At 38.0% G+C, this 19,160-nt stretch overlaps 1 protein-coding gene across 1 annotated transcript in view; it reads left to right on the top strand.

Moving 5' to 3' along the window:
* Positions 1–19,160, top strand: part of ERICH1 (glutamate rich 1) — a 50,905-nt gene that overhangs the window by 19,471 nt on the left and 12,274 nt on the right. The gene's annotated exons all lie outside the window — the stretch shown is intronic.

The following is a 19,160-nucleotide window of genomic DNA, read 5'->3' as shown; positions in this document are numbered from 1 at the left end:
TAAATGATAGATAAATCTGTTTTAATAACTCTCACTTCCGCTGTTCTGAGGAATTGGGCAGAGACTGTTCAAATTTACTTCTTCCAGTTAAAGATAATGTTTACTTGATGGAAGGTCAGGGAGCAGGGAAGTAGCAGTCCTTTTTCCAGTCCTTGGAAACTGGCTCTGCCTCTGAGCTCCATTGAGAATCTGAGTATCAGAGTAACTCAAGAGACTGAAGCATGACTGGTGGCACAAGAAGAATGTTATTTCTTGGTGTGAAATAGTTTAAAAATGTTCGGTGTTTTTGTTGGTGGGTTTGTATTTTTTTTTTTTTTTTTGGACTGGGGAAGAAGCAACTTTATCAGAATGATGTAGCAGTAGGTCTTGATAAGAAGGCACTCTAATGCACAGTTTGTGCATTTCCCTTAATGGCTCTCTTCTACTGCATTTCCTGAAAAACAAAGCATGCTGTATATGTGCTGAGTAGCAGAAGGCTGATGTGCTAGCCTTTCCTAGCGTTTGGATTTGGTAGTAAAGGAAATACAGTTTGTGGAAATTCCAGCAAACAAATTTATTTTAATAACATGAGTTTGATAAAGAACAAAATGTGATCATATTTAGGGATTAGAATGTTTCGGTTATAACCTAGTTGATATATCAGTCTTGTTTACTTTGTCATTTCAGTAAGACATGGATTTATAATTTTGTTTATCTGATTTACTATGAAAAGATTATCAAGAGAAACAGATATGCTATGGCTGATATTTCATTGCATTAGATTCATCTTTGGGACCATATTAAGTTACTAGAATATGAATTTAGACATCAGCTGTTTCTGAAGTTATTTAGAAGTTGAAGTTAATTATAATTATACATTGAATCTTGTTAGCTATAAATTGTGTTTTGGATGTTTTTTTCTATCACAGTTCTTTAAACTAGTAGTTACATTGTGGCTGGTGCTGTCAGAATGAAACAAATACAGTGGAGACTGGGGAGGGGGGAAAGGCAGGTCTGTGTGAATATTTCAGTGTTTTTCTCCATCTGTCTGCATGTTGGTTTTAGCACTTCAAATAATTTTTCAAGTACTTTGAAATAGTGAAATCGTTTCCTCTCTGTGAAGTAATTCTGTCCAGTTATGCCCTTAACATTATGCAGTCCACTTGCATACAAAAATGACTAATGGTGTGGGGATTTAAAGTTTTGTGAAGCATCTCAGCTTCCTTGTGTAATTCTTTCGTGCATTTCCCAGAAGTGGAGGGAGTAAAGCTCCTCTTTCAGGATTGTTTTCTTCATGAGAGCAGGTGAGGAAGCTGTAGAAATAAGAAAAATCTAAGACTGCCTTGTCTTTCAAGAAAATTAAATTTATCCAACATTATTCAAATAATACATTTGAATTAGGTGATTCATTTTGAAAGTCTCCCTTTACTGTCTAAGAGGAATCGAGTCACTCTGGTGGCATGATCCATGTCAAGCTTCTGACTAAGTTGAGTAACTGGAATTAGGCAAAAAGGAAATAATGAAGAGAATTTCCTCTAGTTTTCACATGGGTTTATATTGACTTTTAGAAATGCATCAATATGTACTACATTCTTTTAGCATATGATAAAGTTAAATTGTGGCATTCCTGTTTCTTATTTTAAGACAGGTGATACTGTATCTTGCCTTAAAATATGACAGTTAAACATGTAATCTTATTCCTTCCAAAAGATAAACTGTTTAATTTTTATTTCTTCAGAAATGTTTCCCCTGAGATACTCTAAGCTACCATAACAGAATATAACACAAGAAGTATTTTCAGTTTCATGCATGAAACAGAAGTTCTAATCCAGTACACTCTCAGAAGTGTTTTAATATTAAATCCATATTTTTAAGTAGAGCTGCAAAGTGATATTTGCTGTTTCTTAGACTCATGGCAAAGCATGTTCCTGACCCAGTGACTGTGGAAAATAAAATGACTCTGTGTGGAGCAGTTCAGGAATATGGAGTAGTTGAAGGCACTTGGAAGAATGGATCTATTCTTAGGATTTTTTTTTTTTTTCATGAGCCACAATCCAATATTCATCTGCTAATATCCTATGATTACTCACTTGATGACATCCTACCCAGTTTTGGTGAAAACCTTTATATAGACAAAACAAGTAAGACGTAACTGTGCTTTATCCTACCTCCTCATGGGTGTGATATGAGACAGTTTTAGCTAGAAGAGTCTGGTCTGGATGCTCTGTTGCCATGCTGAAAAGTCACCAAGATAAAGAAATAGAAGCAAGTGACTTTTTTTTTTTTTTCTTTCTCCTACCTTTTAGCTGCTGGTAAGTCTGAAATAATGTGGAAGGTGGTACTTTTGTGGGACACTTCCCTCACATAGTTAAATTTGCTTGTTGGCCTGAGACATTGGAATTGTCCATGATAAGTGTAGTTATTAATGTAGCTGGCCTTGGGACTTCTGCTGCTTTTATTGGCTTCTGTCCGAAAGGGCAATTCTTGAAAGTATCAGTAGTGCTGCAGCAAGAGGTTCAGCCTGAGAGAATGAATTTAGAGATCTCTCATGTACATACAAGTAAATCAAGATACTTAAATATTTGGACTTACAGCAGAAGATACATTTGGTAAAGGCATAATCAAGTAGTCTCTTCCTGTAGTGTCTTGATTTACTTAACAGTTTAAGGTGACCATTTTCAGAGGAATTAATAACACTTAAACCTGTGTTTGTTGTTAAGGAGCTGCTGGTATAAATCATGTGTTGGCTGCTTATGTTCTTGGCAGGTGGTTGGAAATGTGATGTATTACAGAAGTGATACTGAGCACACCAAGGGAACGATGCGTTTTAAGCATCTAAGGCTGGCAGCAAACCTTTTGCAATGGTAGGGTCGCAGGTAGCATCAGTTGTGAAACTGAAGCATTATGAATCTTTTTGTAGCCTTCAAACCAGAGGGGTCATTAGACTGTAATTTAATCTTCTGTACCTGTTAAGAGGTCTTACCCCATATTGATCTCAGCAGTTTGTGTTCAAAAAATACAAAAAAGTAAAGTGAAACTCCTGCACGTTTCAAAGAACTCATGGAAGCTCCACAACTTCCCTGTGATTTGCTCTGATAGTTAATTGGCCTCTATTAAAAAAAAAAAAAACCCAAGCAGTTTTATAATTGCTTTTTTCTGCCTTCTTCCGTTTGAGTAAAAAGTCTTTATGAAGCAGTATTTTCTTCCCACAAAGAAGCACAGTAATCAAGTCACCATCAGTCTTTTTGATTGAACAGATTCACTTGTGTCTTGCTCTAAGATATTCACTTCAGTCCTCAAGTTTGTAACTCTTTCATGTATCTCCTTTTTAGTACTTCATGCAGCATTTGTGGTTTCAACAAGGCCATGTGTTGAAATAAAATAATCTTTGTATTTGTACTCACTACTTCGGGAGTTTGTATGTCAACGTTTTTTTGCCACAGCATTCTACCAAGAACTCCTGTTACTTGCTACATTGACTGTTGCCAAAAGTCAGTCTCTTGAAAAATCTTTTCTGATAAAGAGCTGCATTTGACTGTTTTAAGTCTCCATGGTTTAGGGTCTGATTTTTTTGGTTGGTTGAGGGTTGTTTTGGTTTTGTTTTGGTTGTTGGATTTTTGTTTCTTTTAATTTAGGCTTATGTATAACCTCTCCTCAATTGTGTTTGGTTTTTTTGTTCTTTTTTAATTCATCAGTAATTTTAATGTTCATCACTACAGAAAAAGCCAAGTAGCTGCAATCTTCCTTCCACTCCCTGCAGAACCGGACCTTTTGTTTTTGTTCTTGACAGCTTGGGTTTTTTAAGTTCTCTCAAACCATATCTTAGAATCTCAATGCTGCAAGTTCTCAAACTGTATGTGTTGTGAGAATAGGGTATTCAAAGCTGTAAGTACTTTTATTTTCCCTGTGTATTAATAACTCATGTTGTGCATTTGCCATTCTAGGATTCCTACTATGTGATTTCAGCACCACCCAGCATCCCAGTTTCAACATTCCTATCACAACAGATTTCCCATAATTCCTTATCATTAAGAAGTTAATACTAGGTCAAAGTTTAAACATTTTCAAGTTAATCAGAAGGGCTTGGAACTCCACATCAGTTCATTTATACATACAGTTATCTCAGATGTTACAATATATATATTATCTGTGTAGTACTTCCAACTAAATCAAAATGTATAACAGTACTGAGTGCTGATAACTGATTTAACTATTTAACTGATGCAATGACAATTACAGTTGCTGGTTTCAGTTCAGGAAAGAATTCAACATGAAAAGCTCTACTTAACTTGAAGACTGTCTGGTATCTAAGAGAAAGAGCTGTGAAGAAAAAGCCCTGTGAATCATGTTGACTTGTGTGTCACCTTCTAGTGAGGTGGGGGTCAGTCTCTTCTCCCTAGTAAGAAGTGATAGGGGGAGGTTTAGAGTAGGTATTAGAAGAAACTTCATGAAAGGCTTCTCAAACACTTCATAGGCTCCCCAGGGAGGTGGTTGAATTTCTGTCCCTGGAGGTGTTTAAAACACACAGATATGTGCTACTGAGGGACATGGGTTAGTACCAGACATGGTAGAGTTAGATAATGGTTGGACTCAATGATATTAAAGGTCTTTTCCAACTGAAATGATTCTGTGATTCCGTGTTCTGTCAATTGCTCCTAGACTGACCCTCTGGAGTCTTGTGGCAACTTCCTGTTCTGAATATTTATAGCTTTTAACAAGACACATTGAGGAAATTGTGATGATTTATGGGTGAGCTTTCTGCATTTGCAAACAAGGAGTAATAAAATTTTCTTCTATACAGTTTTATTCCATTAAAAAAAAAATCAAACAATAAACCTGTGGAAGAAGGCTTACAGATAAAAATCATACCTGATTTAGAACTTCATTAAATATGCATGAATAATGAAAGATGCTAAATAATCACCCTCAGTTAATGAGATGCTTAAGTACAATTCTTAATTTAGTATTATAGTCAGTGTTCTGCAACATAGATCCACAAATCCTGTTTCAAATGACAGCAATAAGTAGTGAATACAATTGCTATGCTTATGTCCAGATTTTTCTTGTAACTTGCTGAAAAAAAAAATCCTGTCTTGCATTTAGCTAGTTCTAAAACCATTGCTATAAGAGTTTTGTCTCCTCCTTTCCTCACAGTTATCATGGGCCTTTCCTCTAAAAAGGAGGGTAAGGACTTGCAGGTTGAAAACTTTTTTGTAAAACAGTTACTACTTTAAAAAGTGGTTTTCAATAGTTTAGCAAGGAAGAAGTAGCTGACGGTTCAGGCTCTTTTGTATTTCTAATGCTCAGGCTAAGTTGTTTTTAAATTGTCTTAATGAACTTCCCTTGCTGGTTTTGGATGCTCTGGTTTTAATTCTCTGCTGGTTTGGATGTCACTGTTTGTTTATTATTAAAACAATGTCTTTGTTCGTGATAATTGTAGGTAATTTAGCTCTATTTTTGCAGAAATTGTGACTCCCAGTTTGTGAATGTCAGATTTTCTTGAGTTCCCAGCAGCTTCAGGCATTCTTACAGGTATTCATCTTCAGAAAGTAAGCTATAGTAACAATGACACCTCTGTTGAGGCTGATAATCTAAGTCTTTCTATCATGTTGCTAGTGTTTATAGATTAATCAATAACTTGGGAGATGTTCAGCAACTTTCTCTTCTATAGCCAGTTTCTTCTTCAGCTTGAGTGTACTTGACATGTTGGAACCAGTTACAGCAAAAGATGCCACAAGCAAGTAGTGATTTTGCACAGCTTTAGCTAGAGAATTCTGTACTTCAGAAGTGTTCTCCTTGAGTATCCTTTCTGCTGACCCTGTATGTGTTGATAGATGCAGTGACATTCCTTAGTAGATAAAATCTTCACAGATTTTGTTCTGAAAATTACTAAGATTTCAGTTCAGATGAAGTATCTAATAATTTAAAAATATAATGCAAAATCTAGGTCCAGTGGTGCCACTTACAAGCTGACATCACAAGAATGAAACTTCATGGTAACAAAAGACTTAAAATCAATTGTTCTGGTTTAATACTGTCTTGGAAAATTTTTAAGACCTATGACACCTGATTTAAGAGTCATCCAGAATTCTAGTCATGTGTTCAACTGTTATTATATTGACTTCCAATTAAATAAGTGTATGCTTAAAGAGTTACTTGCTGATGTACTGTGCTGCAAAAGCTAGATGATAACTGTGATTATTTCTTTTTTGAAATCTTTCTTTAGTCCTCTGCATAAAATACAGATTATAAACATTTGAGGGAGGTGTTAACTTGGGCAGTCACTTGTGGAAAACTTCTCCAGACTGTGTCCTGCAGCAGTATTATAAGCAATTTTAATCATCTGTCAAGCAGCCAGCTAGAACTGAGTACTCACCTCTCCTTGACTTGACAACAAACAAGTCCAAACCTCCAGAAGATAAGAAATTCACCTAGAATTTCACTGCTACCCACTGAGGGTTTTGAACACAAGATTGGGCCATCAATTTAAACTGTAAATATGAATCACAAGTTCAGGTTTATGTACAATGTAGAAACCAGTCATTTCCAACTACCACTATCTGTAACTATTTACATCTTCTAAATGCCAGTATATCCACAAGCATATGGCACTATTAAAGAACTTATATATCATGGTATGGATTAGGAGTTGTTTAATGTCACTGAAGTTTCAGTAGTTTTCAAGTGATAATTTCTATCATTAAGGCATTGGTAGACAACCAATTTATTTTTTAAAGAAGAACATACCCACAACTGAAAAAAACTCTGGCAATTGTCTTTAGAAGTGGAATGGCAAAGAATTCTACCCCATATTTTTAGTCCAAATTTGCTGTGGTGTTAGGAAGGGCTGAAAATGCACTAAGTAAAAAATAATTACAGTAATGTAATACACTGGAAATGGTTTCCTTTAGCCATGGCTGCCTGTTAATAGTTTATTAAAGACCTTTGATTTGTATTTCTGTAACTGGAAATAAGTATTCTTGTAGACACTACAAGTATTAGTTAACTTTCTGCATGCTTTTTCTGCATGCTTCTAAGAAAGCCTTCAATATTTGAATAATAAAAATGTAGCTTTGAAATGAGATCTTACTTGTATGTGTTTCTGTAGTGCAGAAAACTGTGTACCTCTAATCCTGAGTTGTGCCTTTACATTTTAACAAAGTACAGAGAAAACTTGGTTGGAACCCAGAGGGCAGGTGTATTCAGAGTACGAACTTGCCAAGTACATGTTTGATGAGGCGTGCCTATTCTGGTCATTGCTTTTATTTTTTGTGGTGGTTCTTTTCCTTCATCTTTCCTTCATTTCTCACTCCTCTGTGATACCATCGCAGTGTCTCAAACTAATTTGATTAGTTTCCACTGGTCAGCTGACAGTATGTGAAGCAGAAGAGAGAATTAGGGCCTTTCTCTCTGTAGCATTTCTCTTTTTGTTTTATTTTAAATTACAGTGACAGACATTTTGGTTGCACCATCTCCTCCTCTAACAGATTAGCTTCACAGAACGAAGAAGCACTTTGGCCTTCTATTTTCTTTTCTGACTGCATCCCTTAGCTTCCCATATCATTTTTCTCTCCTTGCACCCCACCCCCCGAGTCACTTATCTCTCAGCTGGATCTCACTCCCCCTCTCTCCTCCCTTGCAGCTGTTGCACTGGTTTCCTGTTGTCATAGTGACAGTAGGCTACTGATGGGGAAGGAAGAGAAATAAACAGAACCAACAACTACCTTAAATCCCAGCAAAAAGCCAGTGCTGTTAGAATTGCTGCTTCATGAGCAGCCAGGGAACGCTGTTGAAATCTGACGCTGCTTGACTACTTCCACCTCCTTTTTTCATAAAGAAAACGTAATCAAGACCTAAGCTTTAGTACTTGAGTAATCATGGAGCAGCATATAATCATAGTTGGTTTGTTGGAAAATACCTTGATGGTCACTAAGTTCTATGGACAGTCACCTTAATACCACTGCTGTTAAACCATGTCTCAGAGGGCTTGTGTATATGTTTCGTTTTCATGTATCCAGGGAAGGTGATTCCACCACTTCCCTTGGCAGCTCATTCCAGTGCTTGATCACTCTTTCAATAAATAAGTTTTTCCTAATATCCAATTTAAGCCTTCCCTGGTGCAACTTGAGGTAGTTTCCTCTTGTTATATCACTTGTTACTAGGGGGAAGAGACCAACACCCACCTCAATACAACCTCCTTTCAGGTAGTTGTAAAGAGCAGTAACATCTCCCCTCAGCCTCCAGCAATGCAATGCTCCAGTGGAGAGGGGCCTTCAGTATGTATGAATGCCACAGCATTCGGTATGTGGCCTCACCAGTGCAGAGTACAGTGGCATGATCATTTCCCTGATCCTGCTGGCTGCACTATTCCTGGTACAGGCTAGGATGCTGTTGGCTTTCTTGGCTACCTGAGCATGCTGCTGGCTCATATTCAGATGGCTGTCAACCAGCACCCCCAGGTCCTTTTCATCCAGGAATCTTTCTAGCCTCTCCTCCCCAAGTCTGGAGCAGTGCAGATGGTTGTGACCAAAGTGCAAGACCTGGTACTTGGCCTCATGCAACTGACCTTTAGCCTGTCTAGATCCCTCTGTAGAGCCTTCCTACCTTTGAGCAGATCAATGCTCCCACCCAGTTTGGTGTCATCCGCAAGCTTACTGAGGGAGCACTCAATCCCCATGTCTAATATATCAACTTATCGCTGATAAAGATATTAAACAAGACTGGATAAGGTCAATAGGATGCTGGATTAAGGAGAACGGCATGCTGGTAAACTTACAGCATGGTCTGATTGCTTAAGTACTTCATCATTCTGTGTCACTGTTCTACCTACATATCAAAACCCAAATATCCATGGAAATGTGACCCTGGTTCATCATTTTACTGTTAGGGTTCAGGTTTGGGATGTTCTTTCTCACTTTGTTTCAATACAGTCTTCTCAATTCTCCTATTCAAAGAAATAATAGGCAGCAGGGGAAGAGGAAAGCTGTTTGAATACAGAGTGTTAATTGTTATATATTATCCTGCTGTTTAAATATTTTGGGCTTTGTGAAAACAGAGTAGAAAGATTTTTTTTTTTTTCTAATATGCAGCAACTTAGAATTCATATGGCTGAGTGGATGATGAAGATGAAGAGGGCAGGAAGAAGAATGTTTGGGTAGTAGTAACCATGTTTGTGGTTTTTTGGGTTTTTTTTTCTTAAACAGTTCTGTGTGGCTGCTTTGCATAATGTACAGAAAATGTTGCTGTCTCGTGGTGAAAGTCAGAACCAGGCCAATGCAGTGATTTCATTTTATTGTTACTCTGTTGAAGGAGCTGTTTTAATTTATGGTAGCTTGTAGATGTGCAGCCACACATTGGCATAGCTTCCAGGAGACTGTCACCATTCATTCTCCACTTCAGAAATTTCTTGACCTTATGTCCTTTGTCGCTGGTTTTTGCATCCTGCAAAATTTACAGGTAGCAGTCTTTTAACATACTCAACAACCCTCTGTAGAACTGTAACTTTTGCTGAGGAAGCTGAGAAAATCATTCTCCATTCATTTTCCTTTCCCAATACTTTCACTAAATAAATTTTGGCTTGCTAGTTTCACGTATCTTCCTTGCATTTTATCTCTGCAGGTAGAAATTGCTTCATAATTGGAGTATGCCCTCTTAATAATTTGAACTCTATCCAAGCCTTTTGTGCAGTAGACTAATGCGGAGGAAGGAAGTCTCTTACTTCACTGTAGGGCCCTGATTGCTCAGTACTCCAGGCTTTGCATCGCACATGCCCTCTCTGTCCAGTGATCTATGGAAGGCTGAAGAAAAATGGGAGTTATGTTGATTAAAGCAATGGCACTACAGGCTGTCTAAGTGCATTCCAAACATCCCTAGTTGCTTTGTACAGCATGTTCTGGCTGACCAAAGCTACTGCAGTTTGTCTTCTTTCTACCAAAGCTGTGCATTCTTTTACTACATCTATTCGTTTAGATAAGATTAGGTTCAATTAGTTTCATTTCACAGCTGCATTGGCAGCATGCAACTGCATCAGTGGGCATTGGGGCAAATATGCAGTCTCTCCTAACAAGAAGAAAATCACCAGCTGTATCTCTGGTTCACGGTACTAGATGATTTGTATCCAGCTGATGATGCTCCATCTCACAAACTCCTCAGCACAAAATTTGAGTGTTCTCAGACTCTCAGCGGAGCACAGCTATACTGACATGGATGAGTCTGCTTGTTTAGAGTAGCCAAACACCTGTGGTTGTAGTGGCCTGTGAGCCAGTGCCAGCATCTGTTATTTTCCTTCTTTTATTGATGCAGGTATTTAAAGCAATAGTCTTGAGCCTCCAATCTTGGCCCAGCTAGCTTAATGAAAGGTGAAGTTTTATGTGAGTTTATACCTGTTCTGCGTGCTTCTGTAATTTTCCACAAAGAATGAGTTATTGTACTTTCTCAGAGCTGTTTATTTCTGTGTGAGTTGATTATACTTGGCAAGAACTTCCATATATCTCACCCTGGAAATATTTTTGCCTCATTAGGCTGATTATACCAATTTTTCACCAGCCTAATTTAATAATAGAGAATGAAAGGTTTCCTGAGTTGCTTTTTTAGAAGGAATTACTTAAAAGATAAATTCATGAATGTTAGGAACGTTGAGAGAATGTAACATAAGCCTAATTCACTGGTAAAACCAACTTCAAGGTGTGTGGAAAAATGCCCTGCATCAACCGAAGTCCTGACTGCTGGAAACAGATTGTGCCAGTTCAGATGTGTTCAGTGCATTAGTCTCAGTGGATAATGTGCAGGTGGGATTTTGGGACACAGGATCGAGGTGTGAGTGTAACTCTGAACCGGCTATCAGCATCCTTGCACAGCTAACCACAAAAAATAGATGTATTTTGTTGCTTTGCTTTTCACTGGCAAATAGAAATTGTGCTGTTACAATGCTAGCTATAATATGAGATAAAAACTTTGTTTTAGTAGCTTGAATAATAGACTAACCAGATGCAAAAATCTTAAGTATAATGAAACTGTAATGGTTGGAGCGCCTTAAAGAGAAATTAGCAAACGTTGAATAAAAAAGACACCTCCTTAATGCTTTTATCCTGAATCCAGCTTAGGTACTTTCTTATTTGGGTGGCTTAGGTTTGCAATGTGTTCACAGACTATTCTGTTCTGTTTGCTTCTTTAGTGTGCACTGAACTCTATTAGTGTATCAGCATTTCTTGAGTATTTACAAATGGAAACAGCTTCTCTCAGTGTGGATAAATCATTCATTTTTTAATCATTGTCTCTCTAAAGATGATGAGTTAGATGATGTGTGGACTTTGGGTTTATTATAGTTTGCTTTGTTATCCTGATTAGTGTAAGATATGATTCCCAAACGTGATGAAAGTATGGAGCTGTTTAATTGATAGGAAAATTATTTACTCTGGAACTATGAAAAGTGACTACCATCACAGGAATTACGTCTCTAGCTATGCAGCTAGCATTCCAGAAGCAGTAGCACATAATGTGAAAATGTCTCAAGTAGTTTTTAGTGCTCAAGGGTAGCACATATTCTTCTCCAGCCTTCATTCAACATTCTTAAAAGTCTTAGTTCTTTTCTATTTAAGAAGTTAAGGTTAGTTTTTCATTAACTGTGAAGTTAGTTATTTGTCTGGTTTCAGTCTTAGCTGTTCCTTTGTGTCTTTATCTTTGGCTATCATCTATACTGATGCTGATACAGTAAGCTCAAGCATCTTTGCATGATGTTGTAATAAACAATTGTGTTGGGTTTAAAGACAAGACAGCTAAATTTTCACCTTTATTAGGAGTCGTTCCCCAGGGAACTGGGCTTTACTGAATGCTCAGATCAATGCACTTTTCACATCAGGAAGCTATGTAAAATAGTAAAGATTCTGCTGTGGAAGCCCAAAGGTATAAAGACATGAGCAAAAATCTGCATGTAGGAATGTGGCCAAAATTGAGACAGCGTTGATAGATCAGCACAGAGAGGCAGCAACTGCTGCAGGCTCCAGGGCTGGTCTGCAGGTCTGTAACACTTCATACCCTGAACTGCTTTATGCAAGGACCTGATTTTCTTCCATCTCTTCACTGAAGGATATGAGAATACTGAGAATACCTTACTAAGCTGCTGGTATAATTAGAAGAGTGAGGCATCTAGTGATACTAGAACGAGTGGTGGTTATCAGGTCTGGCTAGGATGTGACATAGCCTTTGGAGAAGCCTATCTCTTTTTATGTGACAACAGAAAAGAGAGTAAACATTATGATATTTGATAGATCTCCATTAGATACCTTAGCTGAACTGTAGCATCTTTACTGAATGTCATTCTTTTGCTGAAAAGAATATAGTGTCCCTCCTTCTCATTCTTCTGCCAGAGAAAAGAATTGATTGATTCTTTGTTCAGTGCTTCTTTATTTAGTATTTAGGTGAACACTGTAGAAGAGAGAAATGTTAATTTCTGCTTGTTACAGCTCTATCTTAATAAATGGAAATATATAGCCCTAGAATAAATAGAAAGGCTTAAAGTAATAAAACAGTGATACAGGTCTTCCACTTTCATCTCAAGATACAAGGTTAATCTTAGTGTTTTTCCCAACTTTCCTCTTCTTGGAAAAAAAAATGCCAGATTTTCGTGACATCTCCTTTGTAGCACTTGCCAATGAAAATCTCACATTCACCTCTGTTACTCTGTTACACTGTCTCTTCAGCTTTTTGTGTCTTTTGGGTGCTTCTCCCTGCCTCCCCTCCCCATGTTTTCTGATGCCCCTTTTGTTTTTTCTACACGTCATTGACTTCTAACTGTGTTTGCCTATGATTGTTTTAAAGCATGCAGGTGCCTGGTGAAGTAGCTGCTTGTAGTCAGTTCAGAAATGCTGATCAGCTGGACTTGGGTACCATAATTTTGAGTATGCTATTGATGTCTGGACCCTTTAATGCTAACTATTTTATAGCTTTGTGTGGGATTTTTTCCTCTGAAAGGGAAGAAGAATATGACAAGAAAAAGATGGATAATTATCAAATACAATATACAGTACTTCCTATGTATTACATGTGTATCTCTGTTCCTAATTTCAAGCAGATTATTACATACTTTAGTGATTACACGGAATGTAGATATATAAGTAATCTCAGAATTTACTTTCCCCGAAGTAAAAAAAAATCTGTGACAGTATTTTCTTTGATATATGTCTAGATATTGTAATGGTTGGTATACAGCATCCACTAATAATCAGAAATTTTTGCATTTGAAAATAAACATCACACTTTTAGGGCAAAGCCATATGTATAGAGACCTCAGCAAAAGCTTTAGAGGTGGTGTTACGCACATATGGAGAATGCAATGGTTAAAGCACTTGAATCTGTTCTATAGTGATCATTCTTCTGTAGCTACCCGGTAGAGAAGTCAAGAGGGGGCCCTTTGGAGATGGGACATTACTGAGAGACAGTAATTCCCTTGAATGTGAAGGACAAACAAGTTGTGAAGGTATTATGGTGGCCAAGGAATAAGCCTTAAGTGTAGCAGAAACCAGGTGTCTGCTGAGAACAGCAAGAACCCTGGCTACAGAGGAAGTTTCCCTAGAGACCCAAAGCGGACTGCAGACTTTTTTGCAGCTCTGGAAGTCGCTGACGTTCTGGACTGCAAGCAAGCCTAAACAAAGACGATTGATTTACCAGGACACAGTAGACAAGGTGGAGATATGGTTATAGATTGTTCTAAACTTCCTTGTTTTTTTTCTCTCACCTAATCTAGTGTCTGTTCTAATAAAAACTTAGCTTTCTTATTTAAAGGTAATTTTGGAGTATTCACTGTGGGCAGAATAAAAAGGGGGTTGAGAAGTCTGACCTCACAGCTCTGGCCAGAGCACAGCCCCACTGCAGGATAGCATGCAGTCAAGGACAAACCTGCATCACTGGAAAGACTGTGGCACCAAATTCCCACCTATTATACCCTGGCAGATCACCAGCTGTTAACAGCTGTTTCAGATCTACCCTGTGGTGTTTCTCATTTTTACAGCATACCTGTCTGCATATCTATATTAGCTTAACATAGAGCACTTGGTCATTAAGAAATTACTTACGTTAGTGTTTTCAACTGTTCTTTAAAATGTAATTAATTTAGGATAATCATGATTAATAGAAATAAGCTGAAGCCAGACCCTAAAACTTCTCTGGTTTTACAAAACTGCCTAGAAACGATGTAATTTAATTCAAATTAGAGTTACGGTCCAAAGATAAATGGATGACGGAAATAATTTAAAATAAAAGAATTGCAAGATTTGCATTCTTTCAGACATTACTTTTCCAAAGTGGTTTGAAATATAATTTACCCAAAGAACCATGTAGTAAACTGTATTTGTGGCAGCTCTTTCATATCTGGTGTTGAATATGATTGGTTATTGGATGCTGTGTAAAAAATCAGAAATGTAAAATACTGAAAAAAGTGAATTGAGGTGTCACATTTAAATATTTGATAACTCTGATAAATTGAAGCTGAGTTTTGTTGCTGTCTTCATTTTGCTATGTCAGTGTCTATGTACTTTTAGATAGCTCTCATGTACAAAAGGTTGTATTTCTAGTTTAGATCTGCTGTTTGATACTGGTTTTACACAGGGAGAAACTAAATATCAGTTTTCCATTGGATTGCTTATCATTTAATAGTTATTGGTCCTGTAGTCAGTTTAGGAAAGATGTTGAATTGCTGGAGCATGTCCAGAGAAGGGCAACGAGGCTGGTGAGAGGCCTTGAGCACAAGCCCTATGAGGAGAGGCTGAGGGAGCTGGGACTGTTTAGCCTGGAGAAGAGGAGGCTCAGGGGAGACCTCATTGCTGTCTACAACTACCTGAAGGGAGGTTGTAGCCAGGAGGGGTTTGGTCTCTTCTCCCAGGCAACCAGCACCAGAACAAGAGGACACAGTCTCAAGCTGCACCAGGGGAGGTTTAGGCTGGAGGTGAGGAGAAAGTTCTTCACAGAGAGAGTGGTTGGCCATTGGAATGTGCTGCCCAGGGAGGTGGTGGAGTCACCATCCCTGGAGGTGTTCAAGAGGGGATTGGACGTGGCACTTGGTGCCATGGTTTAGATAGGCATGAGGTTTAGGGTGACAGGTTGGACTCGATGATCTTTGAGGTCTCTTCCAGCCTTCTTGATTCTATGATTCTATGATTTTAGCTGATATATTTGGAAAGAACATTTTAAGTGATGGACAGGATTTTAAGATTGCGGCTTTTCTTTGCATTTTTATTATTCTGAGCAAAGGGAGAGCTTTGGATTTTTAAAGTACTGGTTAAAAACAGCTCTGGGAAAGGAAGATGCTAGTTAAAACTCTGGATGTGTATTTGTGTCTTGCTAAGCTAGCAGGGACACAAATTTTTGAAGTGCAAATTTTAAACATCAAATGTTTAAAATATTTCCACTTTTTTAATATAAATGTTAGGAATCTCCCCTTCTTGTTGATGCTGATGCCTTCTGTTCAGATACAAGGACATAATCTTACTAGCCAAAGATTTAAGATTTCTGCATTTAGCAGCAATTAGTCTTTGTGGCAGCTAAACCGTAGAAACTCCATAGGCAGCCTTAGGATCTTTGAACACTTCAGATTTAGCAGCCTTCCAAACAGTTACTGATTGTTGGTGAATCTCTGTTCTTCTTTCATGTCTGTGAGTATACTCAGCTCCATGACCTTGACTTGATTTTCCTCACTCAACCCATGACACTGAGTCAACATAATAGTTCTCAGTGTCTTTGCGCAGCACCACGAAGCTGATTTAGGACATGGTGCAATGCATCTTTGTGGTGGTGACTGCCTCTGATTGCACGTCACCCCAAAAAAGCTAACATGAATGACAACAGTGAGCTAGAATTTTGAAAAGTAGCCATGAGAAAGATCAATAAAAGGTCCAAATACTTGCTTTTGTTTTAAAGTTAAGTCACCAAATGGCACAGAGCCTTACATCAGAACAGTTGTGACTGAAGAAAACCAACCTAGGGGCTTCATCAAGCATAGCTTTTGCATAAAGTGACACGAGGCCCAAAACATTATGGGCAAAATAAATTTATTCATTGGAATAATTTCAGATATCTCCTGCATGCCTTAGATCAATGTGTGTGTGGACTGAGTGTACATATCGAAAAGCAAAACAAGCTTAGAGTCTGTTTCATCGTTACCCAGCTGGGACTGTGAATAGTCATTGTTGTGTGCTGAAAGATGAGGGGGCAGCAGAGAGAGTAGTAATAGGAACTTCAGTTTCCACCAGTTCAGGTGGCATGACTGTTGAAGCAGGATGTTGTGCAAAGTGAGAATTTCTGGCCGCAGTCAATAATGGAGGCCTTGGTTGGTGGGGCTGTGGAAGAAAATGGGACTCTTTGGGTGAAGCTCAGTTCACAAGAGACACATTGCAACAACAACCATTAGCCTGAACATCCTCCTGAAATCACAGCAACTGTGATCCACTTCAGTAAGGGACACTACAGAAAAATAAAGGTACTTGTTAAAAAGAACCTAAAAAAGGTCAGCTAAGAGAAGGAAGTTGTGCCAGGTGGTGTGGAAGCTACTTAAGGACACCATATGTGGTATTCGAGGCCAGCGCCCACCACCTGTCTTTTATGAGAAAAAGTGAAAGGAAGATAGCAGAGCTAGACAACGGAGTAAAAGAAGTTGTTAGAAAGAAGTGGGTGTCCTTTAAAAAGCTAAATTCACACCCAAACGGTGTTTCAAGAAGTTTTAAATGTGAAAACATGGTAAAACAAGCTAAGGAATGTTTGAGCAAATGGTACAAAGAATTAAACTGGTAACTGATCTTACTTCTGATGCTTCCAGAGCGATGTGCCTGCCAGTATTTTGAGCCAATGGTCATGGTGTAGAAGGAAGTTAAAGAAGTTAAATGAATTATTTCCATTGACATTATCTGTGGAAAAAGCTATGAAGAACGCTGTGCTGTTATACTCCTTGAACTGTCTCAAAGGATATGTGAAATTGAAGTGATTTTAATGGTCTTGTAACAAAATAAACGATGAAGTGACCAGTACCTGCTTTATTCACATAACATTTCTGAAAGAATTTAGCAGGGGGGGAATGAGGGGGGAATAACTCGCATTAGTGACAGTGATGCGCATAACCACTTGCTTTTCAGATTGCCTTGTTATCAGAGACTTTGAGGCTGGATTGCTTTTTTGTAACAGTTCTTAAATCGTCTGAGGAGCCAAAAGCCTGTAATCCTGATGTTTACCTTTACAATACAAAAATAAGATTTGTGGATGCCCAAAAATATGTGATCTGCATGGGAAAGATAAAAGAAGTTTGCAAAGAGGAAATCTATACATGGATAGGAGAGCTACAGCTGATGTGGTCTCCTTGAATTTCCACAATGTTTTTGATAAAATCCTTCACCAAAGTGGGGGGCACATAGGCACAGAATGAAAGGCCAAATCCCAGAACAGGTAAGTCAGATGGAGAGAATGCAGCAGTTCTCAAAACAGGAAAGTTGCAACCAGAGGCTTGTGTATAAATGGTCAAGTAAAAAGAGTGACAGTGAAGGCTACGCAATTAGTGGCTGTGCTAAAGGTGAGATCCAGGTGCAGAGTAATCTCATACCATGATTTGTGAAAAATGACAGGTGAAGTACATTTTAGAGAGTTGATGAGGGATGCACTTAAAGAATGGCCAGTCAAAATTCACCTGGGCTTGGAGATGGCTGTTAGCAAGCAGGAGTAAGATTTTGCAGTGTGATAAATAACTCTTGTGGAAACAACATCTCAAAACTGGGTAGCCAATAAAATGATGACAATTATTAGGATAAAAAGTACAAAAGAAGGAATATTATTATACCACTGCTGAAATCCAAAGCTCACCTTATTTTGAGTGTGGTGTGAGGCTACTGGTTTTTTGATGCAGGTTCTTACACTAGGTAGGTGGTGTTGTGACATAAGTACAATGTCTCTTATGGCAGGAGTTTTCACATAGCTTATGAGAAAGAGAACTTCATCTGTATATACAGTTGGATAAACATTTAGGGTTGCAGACTATTGCAGATTGTGATATCTGCCTTTACGTCCTATTGTCATTACTATTAATTGGATTTGCTTTAAATCCCAGAAGTAGTGCTCTGTCGTGATAGGCTCTATCCTGAAGAGCTTCCAGACTTTTGCAATTTTCTAGAACATCCGAAGTGTTGTAAATCACTGAAACATTTGAAGGGGGGGGGGTTAAACTGATTTCAAATAATGGTTTGAAACGCTTTCCATTAAAGCAAAAAAAAGTAAAAATATTAACATTTTCTTGCGCTCCTGTGATCCTTTCAGCATTGCTCTTCTTCTAATGGGCTATTACATTTTATTGCATTCATTAGCCACAGCTTTTCACTCTTGACCAAATTGTAGCTGCTGCTATCTTCTTAATTGGCACTAAAAATAACTTTTTTTTTTTCTTTGCAAGATCCTAAACCAAAATTAAATTCCTCTGCTTTGACACCTTGGTACACCACAGAAAACCCATCCAGTGTATAAGAGAAAAGAAAAGCATTTAAACCAGATGAAAAATCAGGAGAGGACATGGCCTATCTCTTCTGAGCAAAAGAACAAAATTGCCAAGAACAACATCCGGAAAGCCTGCTCTGGGACTTGGTTCTTGAGCACAAGAGCCAGCTGCGTACTTGAGTCATGATGAGCAAGTTATAGAGCAGTTTTCTGAAGTTCAGAGGATGTTCTTTAACTGTATCTTTTCCTCAGCCTGCTTCATCTCTCTTTTTTTTTTTTTTAAATATGCTGTTTGAAAGGTTTTTTTCTAATAATATTTATGGATCTGATTTTTAAGAATCCTTACTATCATCAGCTTGTTCTCAGATATTCAAAACCAAACTTCAGTTTGACATTCTGTGGAACTTAAGATTTGCAGACACTTGAGTAAACAGGCTTCCAGTTTTCATTGTCTTCTATCATTCTTTCCCTGAATGTTCACATCTGTCGTTGTCTGAAGGAACTGAAATAATACAGACAGACTTGAGGAAGCTCCTCTTTTCAGTTACAGAGTTGCCACCATCATGTTGATGGTTAGTCTAGATGGGAGGAGTAATCAGCTATTGCTGGTAACTTGTCTTAAGCTTTGCGTTTAATCTCTTTGTGGTTTCAAACTGCCCCAATGATGAATAAAGTTAAGAAATAAAAGTATGCTTCCTCAGAGTCTTGATATAAACAGTTAT

The sequence above is a fragment of the Indicator indicator genome, chromosome 9 (genome assembly GCF_027791375.1).
Source record: "Indicator indicator isolate 239-I01 chromosome 9, UM_Iind_1.1, whole genome shotgun sequence".
In the NCBI taxonomy this organism is placed as follows: Eukaryota; Metazoa; Chordata; class Aves; order Piciformes; family Indicatoridae; genus Indicator; species Indicator indicator.
Note: the sequence above shows the minus strand (reverse complement) of the source record. Positions and strands in the feature narration are given on the sequence as shown.